This window comes from Camelus ferus, chromosome 10 (assembly GCF_009834535.1).
Source record: "Camelus ferus isolate YT-003-E chromosome 10, BCGSAC_Cfer_1.0, whole genome shotgun sequence".
Classification (NCBI taxonomy): Eukaryota; Metazoa; Chordata; class Mammalia; order Artiodactyla; family Camelidae; genus Camelus; species Camelus ferus.
The window spans coordinates 36,162,661-36,184,851 of NC_045705.1; the positions used below are offsets into that span (position 1 = coordinate 36,162,661).

Below are 22,191 nucleotides of genomic sequence, written 5' to 3' on the forward strand. Positions count from 1 at the left end.
CAGTGTGGCGTCCTTGTCATGTGAGTTTCCTCCTGGTTTAGACATAAAATGAACCCAAATGAAACACACTGCAGCTTTTAGCTGCCTCTCCGTCTGGTTGTGACTCCTGCCCTGATCATTCTCAGGTTGGCAGAGGCTGGTCTCTGGCAGTTTCTCCAAGGAAACCACGTGGCTTCGGAGTGCTAAGAGCTGGGGGAGTTTGCACACTGATCTTCCCACTCTTATTCCCTTGGACTTCTCAAGGCCTCAGGACAACACTGAGACATAGGCTCAGTTACCTGCTATTGACAGATGAGGACCTTGTGGCCTGAAGAGATGGAGTGAGGCCACACACAGCCAGAGTGCCCATCCATGTTTGTTCTGATGCTCAAGACTTTCCATTATGCCCACGCTGGACTCCTCCTCTCACTGGGAGGGGCTGGGAGAGCTGAGGCTGACTCTTCTATCTCTAGCTGGCCAACTTTGTTTGTAAGATGCTAATCAGAGGAGAGATTTTCTCAAACAATTCATCAAAATCATTAGACAATGACCATGACCCAAAGAATCACCTTTGAGATTGGTACATACTGATGCAAAGCTGAATATGATTTTTTTCCCTCTTTCAGTTTGGAATTTGAACACATTTACTGGGGAAACTTTCCACTGTGGTTTTCTAGAACATCCCTTCCTGCAGCCACATCTCACTAACAAGAGCACCGACTAACACCCTTCGTCCTCTCATCCCCATGCCTTCACTTCTGTTGCGTTTCCCACCTGAATGGCCCTTCTCCACACTTACAACTAGGCTTCCATCCAACATCCCACTTGATCTGGCATATGGACTGACTGAGTTGAAGCAAATCTGTACCTTGGTGAGATTAGGCTTCATGCAATAAACAGTAGGGGGAGAGTCAAAAGTAAAGGATAACTAATAATTGGAGGCAAAGTCGGAAAGTTGGTGAGGGTCATGTTTTGTTAAGAAATTTAAACTCCCTTTGTTGGGTAGTGGGGAGCCACGGAGCAGAGGGGTGGGTCCCATATGACTTATGTTTTGGGAGTGTAAGTCTGGTAGGAGGAAGTACAAGTGTCTTCCGTTTCCCTACTCCATAGTAGACTCAGAATAGTCTCATTATATGGTGATGAGGGCCCTGGCCAGGGCCGTGCCTGTGGACTGGAGAGGGGGGACAGATGGGAGGTATTCTGGATGGAGAAACTAGTTAGTTTCCCAATGGAATCTTGATAAAATGTGGCACAACACAGAGGAAAGGACATGGGCTTTGAAATGAGGCAGGCTTGGTTTTGAATCTCAGCTCAGCCACCTACAGGCATGTGACCTTGGGCAAGTCATATCAACTCACTGAGATGCAGTTTCTTTAGGTGCCAAATGGTAATATTACTGCCCACTCACAGGCTTTTATGAGAATCAGCAGAATCAACAAGAGATAAAGGCAGTCACGTAACAGGTGATCAGTTAGGGACCATCAGGGGGCCAGGAGGGCACCCTGGCTAAGACCAGGTCTGGAACCACTGCTCTTCTGTTCCTTGTCTGCTGTTTGACCTTGGGCAAATGACAGAAGCTGGGTGAACCTTGGTAAAATGGGGACAATATTGGCTGTCACAGATCTGTCATAACGAACATGAAATCCATTGAGAGAAATGCACGTTAAGGGATGGGCCCAGAGGAAGCACTCAGGTAAGAGGGAGTTGTCATTATCAGCATTATTAGTGCCCGACAGACACTATTGCTTGGCTGAACCAACTTCCATTCCGACTCCCTTCCCTCTTTAAATCTCATCCTATCGAATCTGCAAAAGCCAAACACTCTTTTTTCCCAGCCTCCTTGCAGCGAGGAGTGACCATGTGACAGAGTTCTGGCCAACAAGACATGAGCCCGTGTCTGCTGGGGGGACCCTGGGAATGTCTCACTTCTGTAATTCAAGGAAGAGACCCAGTCAGTTTGGCCCAACCTCCCTCTGCCTCTGACTCCTGCCTTAAATTCAGGCACGATGCCTGAGGCCGGGACTGCAAACTCATAATCGTGAAGAAAAGGTGAAGAGAATGGCCAAGAGGTCAGCCAGCCCAACAGTGGGGAGCTGCCGGTGTCCACCAGTGCCAGCAGCTCTCTGTTCACCCAGAGTTTTTGTCACGTGAGGAACATAAGCCCTCACGCTGAAGGCGCTGCATTTGGGTTTCCCGTGTACTGGTAGCTGGGTGTAGGCCTAACTCATCTAAGAGGTGATGGAAACACAGCAGGAAAAAGTCAGTAGGTGGTTTAAGAAGCGACACGCCAGCTAAAGGAAGCTGTTCCACAGTCTCCACGTAGGCTGTGTTTTCCTTCTTCCGCGCTTTTCCTTACAGGAATCTCCCTAACCTTCCTGTTCTGCTCTGTGCCCACCTCTTTGCACCTAAATCCTCCATGGTGCCCTCTTATGCCTCCTCACCCAGAACTGTCTCTGTCCCTCCATGGAGAATGAACCTCTCTAAATTTCTGTTTTAAGCACTTCGGGCTTTTATTTTTTTTAATTACGTTTTCAAATACTATGTAGTCTGTGACTGGCGTTCACGTCTTACCTGGTCTAGTAGAAACAAAGGTCCTTTACAAACATTATTTCTAAACAAAATGAGGTTGTGCATGTAAAGTGTATGGCACAATCTTAAACAAATTCAGTATTATTGTTATTATTATTCTGTATTTACAATGTTTGGCCTATTCATTCAACAAATATGTAACAAGGATCTACCTAGCACAAACATGTACGGAGAATCTTTCTGTATCATTGGGATAAACAGCATCTATTCTGAGCACAAACCGTTTGGGCTCCATGGGACAACTGTCTCCATTTCTTCATCTTTCTGATAGGGGTAATGGTGGTCACAGAGGCATTATGGGGAATAACTGAGTTAATATACGTAACGTGTATAGAATAGTGTCTGGCATGCAGCAAACACTCAGAGAATATTGTTATTATTATTATTAATCATGCCATCTATTAGTCTCAAGGCATATACCCAGCATGTTTCCCGTCGTATAGTAGGGCCTCCGTAAATAAACACCGAATGGATAACTCACGAATAACTTGTGTAAAAACTTCCAAGTAAGACTAATTTCACTTCCTATATACTGAAGAATATTAATGTTCATTAATAACTCATGTTAACAAAAACCAAAATATTAAATGTTAAATATGTGTTTTTAAATTGACTTTCTTTGGAGAGCACATTGAGAATTCCACAACATCTCTGGAAATCACTGGAGAAGCACTGGCCAATACCACAAAGCCAGAAAGAGGAACAATGTGGGTCAACTTGGAAATTCACTTGCTGTTAAATGCAATTGTCTATACTCTCCCTGCTCCGGTTCAGCACCTGGGGAGGCTTCCACCACCTGGGTCTCCAGAATGAAAGTCAGCCCTCTCCTGTGGCTCACAGGGATCCCCCAGTCTGAGCCCAACACCCAAGATCAGCTTTGTTTACAACCCCTCTTTGTGATCAGAAAGCCCGGGTTCAGATTCTCGTTCCGCTGCTAGCTAAGTGTCCAGTCCCTCTGGGCCTTAGTCCACAGTGTGCAGAATGGAACAGTAAGAGTATCCCTCATGCTGAGTTATTGGGAAGCTTAACTGAGTTAATGCAAGCGAAACGCTCAGCGCCATGTGGAGTACGAAGTGTGTGCTCCTCAGGTGTGACTTATCCCGGTCTCCCAGCAGCCCGGCCGCTTTGAGCTGCTCCCTGGGCTCCTTCCACACTCCACAACCTTGAGCTGCTCATCACACATCATTCTTTTTTTGTCCCTCACTGGATACACTTCTATGGATTCATCCAGGCTCATTACACACGGCACTCTAGGGAGGTCTACGACGTGACGTGATCATGCATTCCCCGAGTGTATAATCTTTGGGGGGGAACCAACAAGCAAACCACACCCCCAACATCAGCACTGCAACATCAGACAACCTCATGGGTGAACCACTTGAAGGACCCCTTTCCCCAGCACCCACACATCCTACTCGCCCGCGACATCTGACGCATCTTTCTGTTCATCGTTTGATGTGAGTGCTAGCAGAAGCCCTGGAAGAGAATCCTGTTTCCTTAAATTGAGGTGGAATGGCAGATCTCTGCTGAGTCAGGGACTGGTATTTGTGGAGTACCTACCATGTGTGGACCTTGCAGGAGTGCTTCTTACGTTATCTTTATTTTATTTTATTTCCTCAAATATTTATTTAGCACTATTATGCACCAGGCAACGTGCTAAGTGCTTCATGTGCATAACCACATTTAATCTTTGCAAAAGCAACAGATGAAGAACCTTAAGCTTAGACATGTTAAATAATTTGCCCAAGAACATGAATCTGGCAGAATCGGGATTCAGACACAAGCAGTCTGTCTTCAGTGCTCTTGTGCATAAACTTTTCCATACAAAGCCTTTCCATCGATCTATGCCGTTCTCACCTTTAATCCTGCCCACCACCCTATGAAGTAGACAGTGTCACTCATTTTACACAGGAGGAAACTGAGGCCCAGAGAAGCCACATCACTTGCTCACATTTTCACAGCTATAAATATTGGCTTTGGAATTTGAATTCGGATCTCTGTGCTGAGAGACCCTTGTGTTTCCCTAGGTTTTGTTGGAGAGGAGATTGAGCAGCCTGGGATTAGGGGTTTGGAGGGAGAAGCAGCAGAGAAGTCAGGACAGGCAGGGAAGCCAGATATCCTACCTTTGCCAGTCCTATTCAGGGCTGACCCTGACTGCAATCCTGCCAGGTGTACATCAGTAACAGAGAAACACTTCTGTGTAGGCTCATTTTACTTGCAGAATAAGGATTATTGGGCCATGATCACACAGAAATGTTTCACTTGGAAATCAAGAACTTTTATCATCTTATTCATCTGAGTTCATATTGAATTCCTCATGGTGTGTTGGAAAGGCTGCTTTAGAATCAGTCATTCCTAAATTGGAATCTGGATTCTAACACACAAGTTGTTCGACTTCAGGGAAGTGACTTGACCTTACTGAGCCTCAGTTGTCTCATCTGAAAATGGGATTTATCAGACATACCAACTCTGAGGATGGTAAAGAGGCACTATCACATGAGGTATGGCTAGTGTGTGTATTTAATTTGTCGTTCAGAAGGGGACACTGTGCGGGGAGAGTCCTACTAAGAATTATGCTAGGATAACACGTGTAAGATGGGACCATCTGGAGCAAACTGCATTGTACAGTCACACCAGGAATGAGCTCTAAGAAGTGTCCAGCAGAGTGGCTCATACCTTGTAGGCACTGGTAAATGCTCCTTCCTGCAAGTATTTTAAACACAGTTCCAAAGTCAAGCTGCTCTGTACCACTTGCAATTTTCTGAACACATGAGACTCGAAGGCAGAGATAGCTCGGCCTGGCTCCTATTAGTCATCAGTTATTCAGATTTTAAAGTCTGCTAGACCAGCAAACAGGTAGAGACTCATCAGAACAATGCAAGAGGCTTCTCAGTGTAGTTAGGAGAAAATCGGAGAGGATTTGTTCAAAGGGAAGAGGAAGGAAGGTATGTAGGTATGTGCTGGAATCTATTTAAAAACAAACAGAAAACATACCAGCTTCAGATCAGAACTTGGGGGAGGGGGTGTAAAAGAAAGGAAACAAGTTGGAACAGTCCACTTTTTCACCAGTATCTGCTAAGGAGTGAAGCTGGAGCGGCCACAATATTCTAGTAAGATTAGACATCTTTAGCAACTGCTGAACGATAGCTAGTGGAAACAGCAGGGGATGAAGGTGGAAATCCTAGGATTTTGTTCTTCCTGACAAACAGTGGGTACCTAATACGAATCAGTTTTTTTCCATTTGCTTCTTTTGTGGCACGGATTTGTAAAATAATCTCAGAAGGTGATTTACAGTTCACACTCGTAGCCTAGTAGCTGCCTGACAGAGTAGAAGCTGACGGTCCCTGCCGCCTGTGTGATGCTCTGTTTCTCTTCCTCCTTCCCTCCCTCCCTCCCTCCCTCCCACAGCTATTTATTGAGCCGGGAACTGAGACTATGGATGTGAACAGGTTCATATTTGTCAGGGAAGACAGACACTGAGCAGATAATTAACTACAACTGTGGTCAGTGCCAGGAGAGAGTCCACTTCTCACCTCAGGCCCTTGATTTGTGATGTGTGACACGTCCCTGTGACTGACCCAGAGCATCTCGAACGCAGCACGTCTAACCCTGAGCTCCTGGTCCTCCTCCCACATCGGACTCTTCTTCCTGCCCTCCCTGTCAGAGCTGATGGTATCATTAACTCTCAAGCCCTTGTCCTTTTACCACAGCCCAGTGCGGAGTTCACTGCGGCAGAGTCTTAGGGAGAACGAGATGTGTGTTTTTGTAGAGGCTTGCAGAAACCTCATGGGAGAGTGAGTGTTGGGAGGGTGCAAATTCTGGCTATTAACTTTTGGGGTGCTTTAGAGATGAATATGTGTGTGAGGAGGTGGGGGATATGGTGGGGGAAGGGAGCTCTGAGTCGAGATTGCCTCACAGCTCTGAGGAATTCAAGTGCATCATGAACTGAGGAATGTCTGGCTCCCCTTGCCCTCCGCGATTGCCCTCCCCTCACCGCTTGTCATCTTCATCAGTGATAACAACGAAAACACCAAGATATGGTAGGGCAGCCCAAGTCTTTGTTCAACCTGCTTCTCAGAATAAGAGAGATTCCCTTGCTAAACGCCTTCTGTGAGGAGAAAGCAGCAGCTCCTGTCGCAGTCTCCACCAGGCCACGCTCCACCCCCAGCCCTCCTATCTGTCATCTATTTATCCATTTGAATAATGGGAGGAAAAACCAACTTGGCAATCAATCTCATTTTCCCTGAGCGGTTGGAGTTAAAAATCATTTGCATTTCGACAATGGTCCTGCAGCTCCTTATCCCATCCATCAACGTAAATGATAAATTGGCTGCCCAGTTTCCATCTGATCTTTCATTGAATAATTGCATGTTATCAACGCAAATTTGTAGTTTGGCCTAGAGCTTGTTGGCGGTGGGGCTTGCTTCTTTACTAAAGTGTTTCCAATTTTAAATTTATATTATGTCCACATAGCAGTGTGTGTGTGTAGACACAGAGAGAGAGAGATGTGACTTGGGGCTGGGGAAGAGGTAAAAGGGTCGGAACCTCAGACATGCACGTCACTAATTAAAATAAGAAAATAAAATTCTTTCACTTGGGGCCACAGGCAATGAGTGTTCCTAGAGAAAAAAAAAAAGTGAAGCCCTTAATACTTAGAGATTTGCAGCCAGATAATAACTTTGCGAAATGTGACTGACAGTTAACAGATTATCTCCTTAATCACACCTTTATTTCTATTAAGCAGGGCTTATGCTCCCAGCAGGATTCAAACACGTGTTAACGCTGAACATCCCATGGAAGAATCAAAGGGCTGTAGAGACTGGAGCTCTGTGGAGGGATTCCACAAAGAGAAACATCCAGAAAGAGGGGCAGAGCCACCAGGGTGGAGCAAAGACAGCTTCAGTCTGCTCTGGCTTTAACAAATATCTCTTCCCCACAACCAGCGCAGAATGTCAGGAGCTTCACAGGAAGATGACAGAAACGTAGGGGAAGGCATACAAATCAGCAATCCTGCGAAATTCGTGGGTTTTTTTTTTTTTTTCCTGTCTCAATGAAACCTTAGGATTCTAAGAACTCTAGTGAGTCAAAGGACTAATCTCCATAAGACAAAAAATCATCATTTGTGTGACAGTTTATTGCGAGAGTTCGTTTTCTTTCCATCCAAACATCTAACCACTCTGAAGAGTGAATCTGCCAGGAACCCCTCAGAAAGAGATGACAGTGATCAGAGTTCCAGTTTGCGGTTTAAAGCTGAGTCTCTCATGAGGTCTGAGGTGCTCTGTAGTCACTGGGACCTCTCCCAGGACTGTGTGCAGAAGGGACAAGGGAAATGGATACTAGTGAAGGGTCTAGACTAGGTACTGCCTATTAATGTGGTCAGTCCTGCGCCTGCACTGTAAGCAAGGTATTGCTACCCCATACTGGAGATGAGGAAACTGAGCCCTGAGAGACCCAATAACTTGCTCATATTTAGAAAATTGTAGTTAGGATTTAAACTCAGACCTCCCTCATTAGCTAGCTAAGTGGACGGAAGGAGAGAGCTCAGGAGCTGTTTGAAGGCTTTTCTCTCTGGATCCCACTTTGAAGGATTCCCGTTTCCGTTCTGTTTCGTTTTGCAAATTTTCTTCCAATATCCAAATGTGTGGATATTGGGCTCCTCCATACCCACTCTGTTTTACCCTGATCTGTACCTCAGAGAATAGCCACCCTTGCCCTCTGGCTTTGAGTTGTGTTTGACTCATGGGGAGGACCTGGCAGCAGATGGGAAGGGAAAGATGACCTTGGGGTGTTTATCTCCCAGGCTCCCTCCCTGCCTGCCAGGTGGCCAACTTCCACATAGACTCTCTCCAAATTGCAGTCACCCAACAGTTCCCAGATGTTCTGATCTCAGGACCCCTTTAGACTTTTACAAACTGCTGAGGACCCCCAAAGAGCTTTTGTTTCTCAATGTTCACCATGTCAGAAACTAAAACTGAGAAATTCTCAAACGCAAGAGTCCACAAACAAACATTCCAGTAGCCATCAGAGTGAAGATGTCATCACAAGTCATGTAGCCTCTGGAAAGCTCCATTAAAAGCCTATGACAGAATAAGAGTGAAGAAGGCAAAAAAAAAAAATTGTATTATTGAAAAATGGTTTTGACCTTGTGGACCTCTGACAGAGGCTCGGGGACCCCCACCCCCCCGCAGGTTTCCAGCTCTGAGAACCACTGCGCAGACTGCCCCTTTCAACTCCCTCCGGGATGCTGCCCCGTCCCTTGTGGGATCTCTCACTCTGCCCGTGCCTTCCGAATTACTCCCGTTATTCAGCTCTCCTTAAGCATCACGTTCTGAGCACGCCCTCAGCTTCCTCCTGGAACCCTGACTCAACGCGCACTTGGGGGTGACTGGAATCTCACCTTGGAGAAAGGGCTGGGGCCAGAAGTGGCTCAGGAATGCCAGGAGCCAGGAAAAGCCATAATCCTTCTGCCTGCACTGGCCGCTTTTTCCTATGAATTTTGATTCCTCTTTTAAATTGTATTTATCACTTCCTCGCTGATAAAAGGGTGTATCTGGAAACAGAGAGATGACTGTTTCTTGTTCCCAGACTCAGGCCAGAGACCTACTTCCTGCTAGAGGTGTAGACAAACTGGACCATCTTCAGAGGAGGACAAGTGAGGTTCTGGAAACCAAGTTCATGAGGAAGAAATAAAGGAGTTTCCTCTGAAGGGAAGAAGCCTCAGGGGAGCCTGGCCACTTCCAGCTGTCTCTTCATCCACTGGCCTTCGTCTCAGGGAAGAGATCCTCATTCCTCCCACTGGGTTCCCACTGAATCTGGACCAGCTCTCAACGATCCCGTCTCACTTCACATTGTCACTATTTGCATACGTCTCTTCTCCCCATCTGGACCGCTAGTTCGTCAAGACAGGTTCAGTCGCCAAGGCAGCTCCATCTCCGGTGTGTGACAGATGTTTGCTGAAGGAAGGACTAGTGATGGCACTCTTTTCCATAACCGCCATTTTGTTTCCCACAGTCCATGGGAGACAGATCATGCCTCCCAGTGAAGACTTGTTTTCTAACAGTTTTATTGAGGTATAACTGATCTACCAACAACTGCATGTATTGAATATGTATAATTTGATAAGCTTGCACATACACAAATGCTCATGATACCATCAGGACAGTCAAGGACACATCCAACACCACCCAAACTTTTCTTATGCTTCTATTTTTTTTTTTTTAATTTTTCTGTGGTAAGAACACTTAACATGAGATTTACCTCTTAGACTTAACACACTTTGAAGGGCTAGGGCGAACACCGTGTAATTAACTGTGGGCATCATGTTGTATAACAAATCTCTAGAATTTGCTCACATAGCATAAGTGAAAGTTTAGACCCATGGAACAATGACTCCTCACTTCCCCACCCCTGGCCACCACCACTGACTTCTTCACTTTGACAAGTCTGACTCTTTAGATACCTCATACAAGTGGAATCATGCAGTGCTATTTGTATAAATCACACAGGAAGTCATTCAGTGTGCCTGCAGGGGCAGAAAGGGAAGCCCCAGTGTTTATGCAGGTGCTGTGATAGCTTGAGGATAAACGACTGGGGAAAAAAAAAAAAACAACAACCTGAGTTTCCATCCCAGCTGCACCACTGACCAGTGGGGCTGCCTTTCACAAGTCACTGCCTTTCCCTAAGCCTCATGTCCTCAGAATGAATGGTTTGGACTAGAGAAGTGGATGCCAATGTGTGTGTATGGTTCCATATCTTAGGGCATCCTTGCAAAGGATCTGGTAATCCACAAGGGTCCCAAAGATTGTTGGATGCCAAAAAGTTAGTATCTCTGGCTCATACCTGAATTCTATTTTCACATACATGGAGATGGGGTTTTAATTAATAAAATATAAGACCCCTAAATCATTCTTGAAATTGGTCTGTATATTTTGACTTTTTTTCCCCAATCCAGAGATAATGAAATTATTTGGGTACAGTATACTCTGACTTTAGAAAGAAGCTCTTTTTCTTGGGGAAACTGGAAATCACTGAGCCTTGTTTTTGACTCTGAAGGCTGTGGGTCTGGTGCAGAGAGCGGGAATGGGCCATTTTCTGTCACCTGCAGATGGAAAGGGCTCTGCTAACCATAGTTACGAACATGGATGTACGAAATAGCCAGCAAAAGCCAGTGAACATGTTTTCTAGTTTTCTAATGTAATTCTTTCTCCACAGACAGCCTCCATGACATAAATATAAGACCACACACTATGAGAAGAGCCTGAAAAAAATTTACAGTGTGTACAGGTAATAAGTTTTTTTTTTTTTGAAGCAGACCAAACATTATTTGCTCCCATTTCCATTCATCCTCATCTATTCTCATCACTCACAAATATTTTAGGAACTTCCTTCCTCTGATGGATGAGACAGAATTGGAGGAGAATTAAAGCTACTGAACAACATGTTTTGGAGCTGCTAAACAGATTAAAAGCAATGTTTTAACTTTCAGGGATTTTTGTCAAAGCCCAATGCAAGAAAGTCAGTGACAAGTGAATGGGACTTGTCAACTTTTAGAACCAATGAATTAAACAACAATGCTTTAACATTTTTCGGTAATAATTTTTTCCTATATTTTCTGCTACTGAAATAATACATATCTGTTGTAGAATCTGGAAAATACAGAAAGCCTCAAAAGAAAAATATATAAACTACCATTAATCTACATGCCGAATTTTATATGCTCGCATGTATCTCTGTCTCTACTACTCAGAAACTTTAAATTGTTTCATATTATCCATATTCTCTGACAACTTGCTTTATCTTAAAAATTTTTATTGCATAATATTAGACACATATAAAGGACTGTAAGGTATATGTAAGTTATAAAGCTACCATCCTACTTGGAGAATCAAATATCACCATTATGTTGAAACTACCTGCATGCTTCTTTCCAATTCCCCATGTGGTAACTTGCTAATTTCTTGTTTATAATTCTCTTGCTTTAAAAATTATTTATAAATTGCTTCTGGATGTATCCCTAAACAATATTTTATTCTAATTTGCTTATAAATTTTTAATTTAATTTCTTATTTTAATTATGAATCTTGTAGTAGTGGCTTTCTACTTTTTTTCTTGAGATTATTATTTAATGTATTTAATTATTATTTAATTAAATGCATTTAATTATACATTTCTAAATTTCACTGAATTATTATGCATAACTACATTTAAAATTTTTTCATTGCTGTATAATATTCAATTGTGTGAATATGCTTACTTTATTCTCCTGTTGATGGACATTTGGATTGTTTGGGTTTTTTGTTTGTTTTGCTATTAAAAATGCTGTCAAGAAAATAATGTTTATATTTGTTACCTGGTACACATATATATGGTAGGGATTTTTCAAGGGAACATACCAGAAATAGACTAGATTGTAGTTTTCTAAAGAAGTTATACTCCATTACCAGTACAGAGAAGTCTCCATTCTTTTATATTTCAGTAATATTAAACATTTCCCATTTGGTATTGCCCACATATATCTCACTATGGTTTCAATTTGCATTTCCTTACCCTCGAATGTTCATTGGACATTTGTGTTTCCTTCTCTGTGACATACCTGCTCAAGTCTTTTGTTCATCTGTCTATTGTTTTGATTGGTTTTTTCTTACTAGCATATAATGTACATGATTGATTAGGTAAAGGAAATTCTTTTACTGTTATAGTATTTATGGTTGACAACTGACCAATCAGAAGCTATTTCTAACCCCTTCTCCCTTGCTACTTTATACTATCGAAGTTTCAAAGCCAAACAATCACTTTCCCAGACTCCCTTGCAGTTAGAAGTATCCATGTGACTCATGTGGGGCCGCGTCACATAAGCGTAAGTGGATGCATCTTTTGTGGACGTATCTGAGAAAGTGTTTGTTCTCCTGATAAACTGACACAGATGCAGCTGTTACAATCTCGTGTTATCCCTGCTTAATCGTGACTTGAATGCGGACGTGACGGTGGGACTACAACAGCCATATGGTGAATATGAGGGAGAGGCTAAGAAATTAAGGAGAATTCTGACCTTGACAATTCTTGCATCCTTCCATCTCCAAACCTCTGGTTATACCATTTTAAATCTGGTTTTATGATGTGCTTAAATACTGTACATTTGATATTCTGTGAATGAGAACAGAATATAGTCCTGATTGAGATGGCCTCTTTCATCCACTTAGTCCCCAGACCTGACCCTCACATCCAGCAGCATCCAAAAAGGTAGGGAAGAGGTTCCACAAGCAAGTCTACTACATCAGCCCCCTTTCTTAGGAAGCTAATAGGAACTGGCCACTCCCTTTGTTCTCATCCTCACGTTGCTGTCACTCCGTCTCTCGTGCACTTGACTTCACCCACTTGCCTCTTTGTACTTTGCAATAAAATACTAAATTCTTTACTGTTTCATGGCCTTCAAGCATTTTATTTCATGTGCCTGGATTCCCTGTCCCCCTGAGTTCCCTCCCCATTCTAAACGAGCCCCACCCATATTATCTCTTGGTAAGCACGTCACTAGGTTGTGCGTTCCATGACTGGGAACTCCATGTTAGTTTCCTTAACTGTATACAAAGCGTAGCCGAGCTCAGCGCGTGAAAGAAGATAATCACTCACAAAAATTTGCCAGCTAAGCAGCTGAATATATCGTGTGTGAACCAAGTGTCAAACAAAACCTCTCCTCCGTTTCTCTTTAATTTCCTAAGCCTCTCGGGGCTCATCTTTGAGGTAGGCTAACAATCCTTCCCTCTCAGTGCAGTTTGAGAAAGAAATGGGATCCTTGTGTGTATGGGCTCGGACAGGGGCTTGAGATGTGGTCCAGGTCATTTGCCTCTGATGAGGGGAATCTTTATTCCCCAGTGAGCACATCTGCCTTCCAACTTCTCTTCCTCACACTTCAAAAGTGATAATTGGCAGAAGTATTATTAGGGATAATCGTAACTCGTTCCAACGCGTGCTGAGCACTTATGTGTCTACTATCTGTGCCAGTATGTTACATCCATCACCCTGCTTATTTTTATGACGTAGCCTCTGTTATCCCTTTTGTGTAGGTGAGGAAACTGAGGCTGAGACTAAGCACAAGTCTCTTGAGACGCTCAGCCACTGCCCACAGACAGACACAGTACAAGCGGGGTTGATCGGAATCTAGCTGACCGGAGAGTCTGCTGTTTACAGGCTATGCTCTCGGCACTTGCTTCATCTTTTTGCTCTTTTCCCGAGTAAAAAGCAAAGCAGAATAAAATGAGCTGATGGAAAATCCTTTTCAGAAAAGCAACTTCCAAAGACTGCTCTGAGGTCAATACAGATTTTCATTCCCATCTTCTCTCGTCCTGGACCCACAGACTCTGAAATGAAAATGGACCCTCAAGCTGGTGACCCCCAAGGCAGAATCCTCACCCAGAAAACGATGGCTGAGTGAGGCCGTGTGCAGCATACTTTTGAGGTCCAGAAAGCAGATTAGTAGACAGTACAGAGGTTTTGCTAGAAGAATTGAAAGCAAAAAGCATTTGTTTTAAACAGAGCTCCTACTTGGGAGCCTTATTGTATGTAGGAGATGCTTAATAAATGCTAGCTGAAATGCATTCCATGGGTCTCATAATAGTGAGATTTTATTATAATGTTTAATGAAGCTTATTCTGCATGACACTCAATATAGCAAGCCATACTTTGTCCCAATCTTGCCTTCCAGTTTCTTCTTTCAACATTGCAGCCCTAGCACACAGGTCTAACCACGCTTGAGTACTGTTTCCAAGACATACCCTTGTGCTTAGCTGCTCTGCGTCTTTGCTGGTGATGTATTTACTTCCTAGAATTCCTACACCCCAGTCTCACCTCTTTTCATAAAACTGGCCAACTCATCCTATACGTCTCTGTTAGACTGACATTTTCTCTACGAAGCCCATCCCGTATTCACACCCATGAGCTTTCAAATCTTCTAGATATAATTACAGCAGCATTTTCCATTTTGCCGCACAGCGGGACTGGTGGATGAAGCAGAGAATTTAGAGCTGGAAATATCTGGGCACGAATCTCAGCTCTATCCCATCAAAGTCATGCATTCTGGTATGATTTACCTAAATGTGAGCTTCCATTTCCTCCTCGGAAACAAGGGCGCTAGGACCTCCCTGCTTGGGTCGTGGCGGGAATAAGAGAGGCAAGGTTTCAAATTCCCAGCACAGATCTTGTCCATGGCCAGCAGCTGCCTCATTCTGGTTGTTCAGGTTTTCAGCTCAAATATGCTCTCCCGAGATGTCCTAATCTAACATCCCACCCCTCCACATCACTCCTTTCTTTAAGCTTTGGGCCCAGGTGGTTTAAGTTCAAATTCCAACTCAACCACTTATTAGTGTGGGTAAGTTACTGAATCCTGTTTCCTCACTTTCCTCATATATCAAATGGGGCTAATAATAATAATGAGCTCACAGGCGTGTTATAGGGACCATTTAAACCCCAGGTAAGTGCCAGATGCAGAGTAAATTCTAGCTGTCACTGGACTGCTCATTCCTGTATCCCTGGGGTACACATTAGTGCCTGGCCCAGGGAGGTACTCATTTCGTATTTGTTGAATGAATAAAGGCACATGCTCTGGTCCTTCTCTCCTTCCCTTGCATTCTATCCCTGGTTCTTAGGGTAGAATGTGGGCTCCTCTGGGGCAGGGAGAAGGCGCCGTTGCTGTTAGGTGCTCAGCACCAGCACAGGGTCTGGTCCCAGACTACGCTTAGTCAATTTCACGAACAGAAAGGACGTTTTCCTCTCTGTATTCCCGCTGCGTTCTGCGTTCAGCTCTTTAGCATCAGCAGCGGGACAGTCAGCACTCCGCCCACCACTCAGCAACCTCTTGCCACCACTTACTCAAGCTCACTCAACAGAGAGTGACACGGGGACGGAGAGCTGCTTTCTCTCTGGCATGACAAAGACCTAGACTGTTGTCTCCCTTGACTGAGTACAAGATTTACCTCATCCTGCTGGCAGATTCGTTCAGACGAGGCCCTCTAAGGCTGGCAGCAAGAGGACTCTTTCCTTCTCTTGTGGGTCTAATCCCTTGAGCCAATATTTGTCCCCACCTCCCTCTGTGTACAGACAGGGACTGCTGAGCTGAAATGCATCTTCAAAGTAAGAGGACCAGTGTGGGCCATGAGGAGGGGGTCTGGGAAAGAGAACGGGGGTCCCTCCTGATGGCATTTCAACAAGTCAGGGGCTCTGCTTTCCAGTAAAACGAGTCACTTCCTTGGTGAACTCGTTTCACCTCTTTGCAGGCTTCCCAAAAGAGGTGGTGTAGGAGGAGCGGAGGGGCAGCCAATTAAATTCAGTCTGACCAACAAAGAGAAGTAGGCCACGGCTAACGAACAGAGAGCCATTGACTGAAGAGAGGCCCTGGCACCGGCAGGCCACCCTGCTTGAATGTTCTTTTCTTCCAAAACAAGAGGGCCTCCCAAAGCCTGGAGTCACACTGTCCATGTCCGGGTCTGTAAAGTGCGTGTTTCTCTCAGGCAGAGCCCGCGGCACCGTCTCTTTGGCTCCCTCTCCATCCCCTCTGTTCATCTCTACAGGACCCAGACTATTTCTGTCCATCGTCAATACCACCGTCACCGAGCCTCCCTCCTCCTGCCAGATGTAACGTCTCTGCAGGGCTGCGGGCAGAGTGGGAGTCTACCAGACAGATGCCATTTCACGACACACGCATTCTTCATGCCAGCACAGGAGCTCTCCCCGAGTCCTCTGCTGGCTGATCACTTTTTAGGTCAGACAGGAGGAGAGAGGGAGAGGGAGACTGGCTGACTGAGGAAGCCAAGGGAATATGAGACTTGACATTTCTGACTTTTAAACCAGATGTGATGTGAGGCTGCTGCAGACAAAGGCATCCCCTATTTCCACATATATATATACATCCACACATCTGTCCTTGAAAATGGGTATAAAAGCTGGAGCTTGAGAACGTCAACCCTAAAACTTGTAGATGAAGGACATCTCTTAGAAGCTAAAAGTCACTGAACAGTCGCTAACTTATTTTTCAGACATCACAGTTGACGTACAGTCCTCTGATTTTGTACAGAATCTTCAACCTGGCTCTTCTCTTGCACAACTGAACACAGTGGGCATGTTTTGGTCTAAAATGTGTCCAACTGAGGCCACAGTTTACTTTTTGGACAGCTTAACATGTGCTGTCCTTGACTCAGTTGTATGAAGGCAACGAGACCAGATCGCCTCTCTGCAGCTGTCACTGAGCCATCTTACCCTGTCCTCAGTGTCATTCTCAGCACAGGTGAGGGAGGGGACAGCATCTCCATGTTCTCAGTGTTCATTCCTGTCAATTGAATGACAACGCCACATAAAGTAGAAAAGTCCTGGTTGCTAAAAAGTTAAATGTTAAACAGACAAGAGCCATCTGTGGTGGTAAAAAACTGGGCTTTATACACAAGAGGGCTGGAGTCCCATTTGCTGGTTCTGAAACTCTTTCCATAGTTTCTGGGGTCCAGAAGACCATGATATCTAAAGGTCAAGGCTATAAATACCATCATCATAATGAGCTGAAGTCTGATCACGGGAGGAACAAGGAGTCAGAGTAAGAATAAGCCCTATTGTCGGGAGCAGTGAAATTTATTTGCCCTGGAGGGGTCTGGCCAGTTAACACTTGGCAGCTCTTTTGTCTGTCGGCTCACCCAAAGCCACCCATGCTGGGCTTTCATCCTTCTCAGGAGAGCGGAATGAAGGTCACAGACTTTACAGTCCGAGAGCCCTGGCCCAGATCTGCACTCCCCATCTTTTGCATGAACTTGGATACGTTAATTACAACATCTGAAATTTCATTTCACCTATCAAATGAGAATAGTGCTTCTTACTGAATACTGACTCTTAAGAGTGTCATGAGTTTCGAATGGATATACATATAAAATTATTAGCCCAATCTGACACCTGATGAATACTTAGGCTGGTAGTTCTCAACTAAGGGTGGTTTTGCTGCCCAGCGGACATTTGCAGTGTCCAAAGCAACATCCTGACTGTAGGACTGGAGGCAGCAGATACTACCGGCACCTAGTGGGTAGATGTCACAGATGCTGCTAATAAGGAATAAGGAATTATCTGTAATAAGGAATTACCTGTCTCAAAATGTCAACAGTGGCAAGGCTGGGAAACTCTAGTGAATAAATAATTGTCATTATGCACCAGACGTTTTCCTGTGCATGACTGATCTCTTTCAGTTGTGCAGGTTCCAAAATGTGCATGCTGAGCTGTGCAGCTGATAACACGGAAAGCATCCACTCATTTATGAAGAGCTTCCAAATCGATTATTTCATTGGATTTTCAAAAGCACCTGTCTTTAAGTATTATTAATGCCATCTTACTTTACAGGTGGACAAACTGAGGCTCAGAGAGCTTGGATCACTCAGCTGGTGAAGAGCATGTCCAAGACACTGTGCTCCGGCTCTCAGCTCTCGGGCACCATCAGATGCATACTGCGTGTTTAGATAACGTGGGTGATGAGCATTGAGTCCTTTGGGTCATCCATTCATTTGTGAAGTGGGACAAATAAGACTTATCCATGGGGAGCAGTGATTGCAAGGATGACATAAAATGATAGATACAGCAGGTGCTCAAAAACCAGAGCTTTGTCAATGTCCCTGGGCAACTGATGACTGGGCAACCAACAGTCCTCAACTTCCATTTGTAAACCAAGAAACCCTCAAGGCCAAGCCAGGCCTTGTGGGCTGTGTCAGGTCCCCCAGCATAAGCCTGTGTATGAGCATCAGGCTTCACCCAGCCCCACCATCCACAGCTACTTTGTCCACAGAGTCATGCTGCCTATTGGTCACCACCCAGTGCTGGTCACCAAGGAGCCTCTGGTCCTTCTGGCACCTGGTACCCTGGGCTGATGCCTTGACTGTGCCACTGTGTTCTCATTACCTATTGGGAGGGTCACCTTTCTGACGGACAGCTTTGGTAACTCTTTATTTAAAAAATTTCTTTTAGTAGAAAAGACAGATTATAGTTCTGACATGCCCTACTTATTATGACATGAAACAGTGTTCTTGCTTCTTTTGCTTGGGGACATTTAACTGTTGACTTTGGCTTGTGTGGCATGTCACTCTGATGTACTGGCTGTTCGGTCAGACCTTCCATAACCTTTACGTATTCTTTCATTCAACATTCATTCACTCACTCACTCACTCACTCAGCGAGGCTTCTGAATATATACTGTGCCCCTAAGATTCTGCTAGGCATTTATTGGATTAACAAATACATTTAAATTCAATCCTTGATCTTGAGTTCTTCCCAGCCTAGTAGGCAATGCAAGGGTGTAAAGAAGATAAGATTTTTAAAGTGGTAAGTGAAATTTATGAAAGAGGTTTGCATTGTACCTGGCAACTAAAGCTTGGGCAGGATGAGAATTCAGAATTGGCAGTGGATGCACAGAGCAGGGTGCCTGGTTCACCCTGGACGGGGATAGGGAGGGTAGCTGCAGAGATGGAAGACTGGGTTTTGTTGAGATATACTGTAATCTGTGTGCAGGGGAAGGAACAGGTCTGAGTACCTGTAAAAGAAATAAGCTGATGATATTTTGATCCAAAAGAATACCTGAATGCCCATTTTTTTGGCCCTGAGTGACTTTTAATGATCCTGATGTCCACTTGATGATAGATAGCTCAAAGGCTATCTGAGTATCTGACTGTATGAGCAGAAAGCTGTAGAAAAGGGATTTAGTAATCCTGCCAGTGGTAGATGTGGAGACAGTGCCCCAGAAGATGTGATATTTAAACAGGGCATAAAGCACTTAGAGAGGCTTGCCCCATGGGGAGGGGAAATGAGGGCTTTCTGGGCAGAGAAAGCATGAGGATGAGACTCTCGGAGAAGGATGATGATGTGGTTGGAGTAAATCAGGGGGGAGAGGTGAAATCTGAGGGCACTTTGGGGCCATCTGAATGCTAGGTCAGGGTACCTGACCTTCTGCAGTGGGACTTGGGTTGTGGCTGATTTAAGCAGAGAGGCGGTCTGGTAGGATCTGCTCCGTGGACACGTCTCTCTGGGAGCAGTACGGGACTGTGGAGGACTGGACCAGGAGCTCAGAGACAGAAGGCAAAGTCAGGCGGCTGCTGCAACCACCCAGAGAGAGGCTCTGAGCCCTCCCTCGCTCCAGTTTCATCCAGCAGAACAGCCTGTATCCCTGCCCAAGACTGGTTCCCATGCCTCCCCTCAGATGCCCCAGCACGTATTCAGAGTAAAAAAAAACAGGGAAAAGGCCAAGGATGAATGAGTTTCTTAAACAAAATCTTAAGAGACAAAACTAAGATGTGTTAAGTACTCCAGCCCCTTACTGGAATCCAAAGTGCACATACTTGAGGGAAAAAATGCATAAAGACATCAGAAGCAAGGAAATGCTGAGTGAGGGTGAGCGTCTAGTCAAAGGCGCCCTGAAAAAGCTGTGTGCTAACTTTCCACGGTGCGACTGTCTCTCTCATGCCTAGGTGGGTGCAGAGCAGGGGTGAGTGGCTGGACTCATCCTATCATTAAGAAGTGCTGCTCTCATTTGTGGCGCTGCTGTCTTGCTTCATCATGTACGATGCTCAGGGTACCACATACATCGTCTTAGTTCATCTTAATAACAACTGCAAAGCAGGCTTTACGGAGCCGGGGTTCAGAGAGTTTAAGGGATTTGCCCAAGGTCACAGAGCAGTAAGTGTGAATTTAGGATTTGAACTCTAGTCTGTCCAGCTCTAAAGCCTTCTGCATTAGCACACGACTGAGGACAGTGGATCCATCCCTGTAAGATGAGAAATGCATGCAGGTTGTTGACGTCGCCTCCCTTTCTGCACAGTAAAGACCCTGACTCAGAGTCTTTAACACAACGAAGCAGGCCGAAAAATCCGATTTGGGGTGAAAAAGGAAATGGCAGGAAAGAGGAAAAGGAGAATTAAAGATCTACCTCCAACTTTCGTTTTGGGCTTGTGTTAACTCTTTATCCCCTTAGGATCTGAGATTTTTCTTCGATAAAATGACAGAAATCAACTAAACCATATGCAAGACATAGTCCGTCTTCAGGGATTCTACGCCCTGAGCTCAGCTCTTTATCATGGAGCTGAAAGCAACAAAGTGAAATGAGACGGTGTTAAGCTTTTTAAACTGATCTGAAGATAAAATAAGAAGTCACTGTGATTTTCAGAAGAGAATGGAAATGGAGAGTTTCCAGATTTAAATTTAGGGTGTTCAGTTAAAGTGGAATTTTAAATAGGCAACACATATTTCCTTGATATGCCTATGTCCCACGCAATATTTGGGACTCAGTTACACTGAAAGGTTTTCATTATGTGCCCAAACTTCAAATTTAACTGGGTGTCCTGAATTTTATCTGGCAACCCTAAAACCTTGACAAAAGAAAAATAATGGCATGGCTGATTAAAGTCAGAAGGAAAGTTGGAGGAAGGTAGAGAGTAGCTGGTTTTCTCATCTCACAGAGCAGGAAACCACCTGATATCACCTACAGTGAGGGTTAAAGAAACAGAGTGTGAAGGTTAGTGTTTGCAGTTATAAGGGTCACCAGTAGAAAAACTGAGCAGGAAAGTATAGTCATAATAATAAAACCTCCAGGAGGCTGGGAGGACAGGAGGGAAGCAATACAAGGGTATCAAGGTCTTCTTCTAAAGAAACGAGCTCAAGATACAGTCTGCAGTGTGTGAATCAAAAAACAAAAAGATAAAGATATTATTCAGCATTATGATGGTAATGGCCAAAGATCTGAAAATGAAACAATTAAAAATGGCTTTCCCTGGGCAGTGTGTGGGGTTTGGAAAGTGGGTAAGGAGAGAGACAGCTACGTTTCATTTTATTCCACCTTCATTCAATTTTTCAATTTTATGCCATGGGTAAAATTAGATTAAAAATAAAATAACTATATTAATCATTATTACTGCCAAACATCATTCAGCTGATTCTAAGATTTTTGCTCACGTATACTCTCATGTTCTCAATACAAGGCTTATTTTATTCGACTCTCCCATCTTCATTTCATATAAAACCACTAACCATCAGGTTTATGAACCCAAAGGATGCACAAATGTCTGCTATTGCTTTGCCATGTGTGGCCAAAAAAATTTCTATGTTTTCTAGCATAAAAGATAAAAAAACCTTCAGATAAATAAACGTGGGTGATTTAACTTAAAACAAACATTTGGGGAGAGGCACTCCCCTAGCATGCCTTTGTGAGTTGCCACCCATCACCCTTAATATACACTTGCAAATGAATTAAGCTCTCATAGGCAGAAATCAGACTACAAGCCAGAGCAAAGTTTGGTTGACCTGCTCAGGGTTTGATCTAACTTAGAAATATATGGCGTTTTCACTGGACCCTCCCATTCATTGGGAAGGAAGGCACACAAGTTCAGTTGGGGCTATCAGAAACAGGCAAGTATTAAGAAGCTGCTTGATGCTGAGGCCTGATCTCGCGGATCCCGTGCGTGTGCGTGTGTGTGTGTGTGATATACAGCATGCCTAAGAGGAAGATGGATTGGACTATAAAAAAGTTGCTGATTCCCAGGTGAAGTTCCATTAGGAGAACGATGGGTAAGTCCTGTAGAGATATACAGCTGTAGCTTGTGACTAATGGTGCTTCCACCCCAAACA

The 22,191-nt window shown here is 44.4% G+C and overlaps 1 protein-coding gene and 1 long non-coding RNA gene across 2 annotated transcripts in view; one reads left to right on the forward strand and one right to left on the reverse strand.

Annotated features, from left to right (window-relative positions):
• The window catches only part of TENM4 (teneurin transmembrane protein 4), a 2,614,134-nt gene that overhangs the window by 919,644 nt on the left and 1,672,299 nt on the right, over positions 1-22,191 (reverse strand). The window lies entirely within an intron of this gene.
• LOC116666395 lies at positions 1,163-20,318 on the forward strand. Its single transcript, XR_004323221.1, has 4 exons — positions 1,163-1,225; positions 7,711-7,715; positions 12,812-12,818; positions 20,308-20,318. It is a non-coding gene; the product is annotated as an uncharacterized LOC116666395 (long non-coding RNA).